Below are 6,000 nucleotides of genomic sequence, written 5' to 3'. Positions count from 1 at the left end.
CATGTTCCTGCGCTTTTCCCAGCTCTACCTTATTTTTTCTAGGTTACTCCTGATTTTTAAGGTGTTTGGCTCCTTTTCTTCCTCGTTCTGTCAGATTCTTATTGTTATACTATTCTTAGTATTTCTGTTGACCTTCAACACCCCATAAGCTTCCCCTCTCTACTTTGCTCACCTCCTCCTCTCACACCCACAGTCCCTCCCACAGGCCTGGCCAGGGCTCTGCTCACTCCCAGTACACCAGCGGGGGTGCTGGCCCGTGTTGCTCTGCTGGTGACGACCTACGGTGCAAGAGAAGACCTAACACCAAGCTCAAAGCCACTGCCACTCTGCCAGGCTGCAGCCAGCCTGGCTGTACATGTGGACACGTTGGGTTTTACTATCCTCTATCTTTGGAAGAGGACATCTGTCTCCCTCTTGTTACAAATGCTACAGCACTGCACAAGTTATAATAGAAGCTACAAAGATCAAAAAATAACCAAACAGAACTCCCTCACTCACAGAAAGGAAATATGAGCCTTGAGCTGGATTAAACCAAGTTCCCAGGGATGTTCTATGGTGGGACTTTATCCTTTCAAGGAAGCTGGGATGGTGTCAGAGGCTGGGCAGTGCAGGGTGGGAATGCAGGAGGAAGTCTGCTCACTTGGGCCACTCCTCCAGCACAGTACCACTGCCCCTCTGTACCCTCACCTTGCATGACCCTGTGACTCCCCAGAAGTGTCCTTCATCTTCCACATGTGATACCCCAGGTGGTTGAGTTCTGACACTCGAACAGGTTTCCCTTCCCAAGCCAGTCAGACGCAAAGGCCCAGAGAAGGGGCTGGCCCCGCCCCCAGGGTGCTTGGCTCTCTGAGGTCCTGTGTCCTCTCTGTGGCTGCAGAAGAAAGTCACTTTTGAAGCAGTCCATTTCTCAAAAAGAGTGAAGTAGGAGTTTGACATGTTTTATAATATGAAGTTTGGAGCTGAGAGACAACAAAGCCTTAAATTAGAAAATAAACTCTGGATAAATTCTTATATATTATCTAGATTTTCACTAGATGTTTACAAATAGACTCCTACTTCAAAGAAAATTGGCATAACAGCCTTAAGGAGGAGGAGACTCTCATCAGCCAGCACAGCCTCTTTTCCCTTGGTCCAGTGGCACATCAGTGTGGGTGCACGATGTTCATATTTTCATGGTCTGTGCCCGGGGCCAGTTCCCCACCTGGACAGACCCTGGTCAGCTCTGAGGCCCCAGCTCAGCTGAGGCTACCGCCCCTCCCCCGGCATGAGGAGCCTCACCTCTGTGTCATCTGTCTCCATGGCAACCAGCACATGTATTTATCCCAGCACTTACTACCTTATCTGGAAACACCTAACTGCCTTATCTCCCATATTAGCCTCTCAGCTTTTTAAGGATGGCTGTTTCACTTATTCATATCAAATGGTGCTAGATTTACCTGATTTCTGTAATCCTGGACCAGCAAAACTTGAAATATCCCCACGCCTTTTGTGTTCCAGGGGCCTGCTGACTGCAAAGAATCTCTCTTCCTGTAAGACTGAGATAAGACACAGAGGCCACCCCCTGTACCCAGGCAAGGTTAGACACAGACCCTCCAAATTTACATTCTGTGCCTCATCAACTATCAGTTGAACTATTTGTCCCCACCAGTAAATCAGAACAAACTGCTTGTTAACCAGATTTGGTGAAGAGTCTCCCCTGGCTCCCGGCCCCTGCATTTTGACTCACGCTGAGCCACTTTCTAGCCTTTTGATAAAACATTCTCTGCTCCAGTGTCCAATCATACCCCTCTCTGATCCCACTTCCCACGCCTGGTCCCTTCTGGCCCGGAGATCCTGTGGTCACAGACTTCCTTCTATTGCATCTCCTCCAATTGCAACAATCCTTTTGAATAAAGCCTCTCCTTACTAAGTCCAGATTGATTTTGTTATTTGACAATATATGTATGTATTCTCACACAGTAAACAGATGGTAAGAGTTTTAAATTGCAAGTGTTTTGTTATTTTTGAAACTCAGTGTTTCTCATTTATATTTACTCCCAAACTTTTCTATTTTATTTTTCACACAGGCTGCCGTTATTCCTGCCAGTCAGCATCTATTATTCTTGAGATCTTTATAGGACCCTGTCAAGTGTCACAATTGTGTGATTGTACACTGATTTTTAAGGGGTTTTCTGATTATAATTACTTCTTAGTATGATATTTATCTATTTGTCACAGAGTATGTAGAAACTTTATTGAACTTAAAAATCTCCCCAATTTTTACTTTTCTTTGCCTTGATTCAAATGATATTTTTTAAAACTTTTTTGCTTCCTAAACAATATAATAAAAACAATCAGTAAATACAGAGAATGCTAAATATATATATATACACACATTTTAAGAGATGTTATTGTGGGTTACTTTTTGAAGTTGAATTGAATCACAGTTGCAATGTGTAGTATGACACTCTCAAAAGATGGCATTAGTCAAATGAATGTTAGCATTGCCATGTGACAGGCAGAACAATCAACAAGAAGGGTGGAAGTCAATGTCACTCCAAGAACATTTTGAGGTGGTATTTGAAATTCAAGAACATTGGAAGTACAATGACAATGGAAGTGTGAGTGTCCAACAGACCAACCCACATGCCTGACAACTGCACATGTTCATGACAAGTGTGAGATGCATGGTGAGTGCTTGGTGCACACACGGGAAGACCCCGGAGGCCTCATGGCAAGTCCTGCCTCTTCTATTTCTTCTGGATGCTGATGGTAACCACGTGCAGCACCTCTTAGAACTGCAGAGGCCAAACGTGACTTGTATTCATCTGTTTTTATCAATATATACTGAGTCTTACAATTTTAATATAGCTTTTCCTGTTCTTAAAATGTGTATAAAATTTTTGGCACTCTCTGTGTATATAGAAGTAAATAGACTCAAAAGTTTTGATAGCATAAAAAATAACTCATATAGACATTTTAAATGCTAATTCACATTAAAAATGCCCTTTATAACACTAATAAAAGACCATAAGGTGGGAACTCTGCAAAGGTACAGGCATAGTTAAAAAAAGTACGTCTATACAACAAGCCATTGTTCCCTAGCCTGCTTTCCTATAACTGCGGACTACTCAGGAGATAAAAGATCCTTAGCTTTCTTCATTGCTCCCATAGACAACATCACCCTTATAAAACCTAACGCTGGTCTTTGAGATCTCTTCCAGGCCCAGCATTCTGGTGGAACAGCTGACTGATCCAGACCAGTGGTCCGTACCAATGGACCAACTCAACTAATCTTGCAACGTAGGAACTGACTCAATATAAGAAGACAATTTCTGCTTCTTAAACCTGTGAGTTCATCCCCAGCCCAATCAGCAGACCCAATTCCCTAGCCCTGTGCCTGCCAAACTATCTTGAAAAACTCTGGCTCCCAAATTCTCAGGGTAATGGATTTGAGAAATTCCTCCTGTCCTCACGGGGTGACTGTGATATTAAACTCTTTCTCCACTGCAGCCCCTGCTGTGTCTGTGTATTTATCGGCTTTGTCCGGAGTAGTGGGCAATAAACCTGGCTGCACCGTAACAGAATTCTCAAAAATAGACTCACAGGCAAACACAAAGAAAATAAATGAAAACTGAGTAAATGTTGGTAAAGAGCTTCTAGTTAAACATGGCTGATAGAACTTGTGACTTTACCTTCTCTTCAGTTAAAACTTTATTCAACAATGGTAAATATGAAGAGATGATCGCAGCTGAGAGGTCTTTACAAATGTTAGAAGTTGGCAAGCAGATGGACAAGTGGTTACTGTCATAACAGACAAGAGGAAGGAAAGCCAGTCAGAAGCAAGTCTGCACCACAGACTCCTAGGAATTCTGGGGCGATAGGTCCCCTCTCTGAAGGTAGGGACAAAGCTAGCTCCAGGGGAGGCCACAGAAGTGATTAAAGGAGCAGTTGGGTGCCAGAGGCCCACCCAATAGCAGAGGAACAGTTTACTGTCTGGGGAGTTGGGGGGTGCTAGAAAAGAGAGAGGCTTCAGGACACCAAACCCCATGGAGGCTGAAAGTGAGAGGCCAGCCAGGCCCAGATGAAAGTCTGCATCCCAAACTGAGACACCACCTGTCCCTCCCCTCACTCAGCCCACATGGAGCTGGCCGCCACCTTTCCCCTCAACCAGGAGACTGGGGATACGTCATTCTGGGGGTGCTGATCTGCTCAGGAAAAAGACCTTCCGATCCTATACATGGGGTCCTCTAAGCACGGCCACCCTATTTTGGCACCATAAGCCCCACCAAGTTGGCAGCCCCCTCTCACACATGCAGAGTTGCCAGCAGGTTTTCAATGCTCCCACCCTGAAGGACGGTTTGTCAGCCAAGAGTCAGCAACAGGTGAGGAAACTTTCGGACACGGAGAGAGCAAATGAGATGACAGAAAAAAATTAACTGAGGGAAACGAGAGCAGGTGGGAAAAAGAATTAGAATTAGCATCCTCAGAGATAGAATTAAATCTACTGCACTGTAGGGGAAGAGCGGGGTAAAATGCTAGCACTGACAGCAGCTAAGAGTGTCCTTAGAAAGGAAAAGGCTGACAGGACTTGGGAAACTCAAAGGAGGACTGATGATTGCGCTGAGGAAATCTCCAGAAATTAGAATGAGAAGACAAACAAGAAAAAAATGTAAGAAAAAACTTTTTTTTTTTTAATTTGGAAGAGAACTCTAGGAAATTAAACATTTAAATGACAGAAGTTCAAAAACAGTAATGACCAGATGAAAAATGAAGAGGGAATTTCACAAAGAAACAAAGTAAGAAAATCCCCTAGAGGGAAGACATATGATTTTTTTATTGAATGGGCTCACAGTATGCTCAACTGAGTAAGTAACAAAGACTCAGACCAAAAATTGAAATGTCATTGGACTTAGCAGCAATATTGGAAAGCTATTAAAAATGAAGCAATGTTTTCAAAATTCTGAAGAAAAGCAATTTCCAAACTATAAATTTGATAGTCAGCTTAGGGTTAGGATACTATCGATAAGTTTTTTGTTTTTTTGTTTTTTTTGGTGTGTGTCTGTGTGTGTACATAAATAGACACAGGGTCTTACTCTCTTGCCCAGGCTGGGGTATAGTGGCATGATCTTAGCTCATTGTGACCTTGAACACAAGGACTCAGGCAATCTTCTCACTTCAGCCCTCTTGAGTACCTAGGACTACAGACATGTGCCACCAGGCCTAGATGTATTTTTTTAATTTTTGCAAAGATTATTTTATTTTTTTGTTGATACATAATAGGTGTACATATTGGGGTTATACATGTGATAATGTGACACATTCATATATTCAAATCAAGGTAACTGGGATAGCCACACCTTAAATATCTTCTCTTTATGCCAGGAACATTTGAACTATCTTCTTTCTATTCAATGTACAATAAATTAATGTTAACTAAAGTCACCCAACTGGTCTATTCAACACTAGGCTGATTAACTACCTAGAAAGACTAGGAAGAGGGGAAGGAACTTTATGTCCAAAGTGGGGGTTAAACTTTCATAGTAGGAGTACTAAATAGGAACAAAAACTAAAATAATCAACAAGTAGCTGTATCTGTATATTATTCCAAAATGTACAAGTAAAGGCCAAGGATAAAGTTAAGCAGTGGAAATTGTTTGCCTCTGAGCAAGGAAATTGGAGACAGAGATGAGGAGAGGAAGGGAGATTTTATTATCAAAAGACTATTATTTGACTTTTAAATTATTTATATTATAATCTTATTAAAAATGTAAAAAGAAGATCATTAGAAGGAAATATGGGGGGGGAAATGAATAGAAAGAACAGAGAGGAAATAGAGAAAGGTTTTAAAAAAAGAGAAATGTCTTTAATGAAAATAAAGACAAATTAATACTACAAGAATACAGAGCTCCAATTTTCAGGCTCAATAATGAAAATGGTGTCGCATCCAGCAAAGCTTTCCTGGGGTGTCATTCATTAACTTTATCTCCTAAATTTATTCCTCACAACATCTCTGTGAGT

The 6,000-nt window shown here is 42.0% G+C and overlaps 1 protein-coding gene across 1 annotated transcript in view; it reads right to left on the bottom strand.

The window, feature by feature from the left end:
- CLVS1 (clavesin 1) overlaps positions 1-6,000 on the bottom strand; it is a 188,172-nt gene that overhangs the window by 144,928 nt on the left and 37,244 nt on the right. The window lies entirely within an intron of this gene.

This window comes from Otolemur garnettii, unplaced genomic scaffold (assembly GCF_000181295.1).
Source record: "Otolemur garnettii isolate 467f Iridium unplaced genomic scaffold, OtoGar3 scaffold00234, whole genome shotgun sequence".
In the NCBI taxonomy this organism is placed as follows: domain Eukaryota; kingdom Metazoa; phylum Chordata; class Mammalia; order Primates; family Galagidae; genus Otolemur; species Otolemur garnettii.
This window is presented reverse-complemented; position numbering and strand designations above follow the sequence as displayed.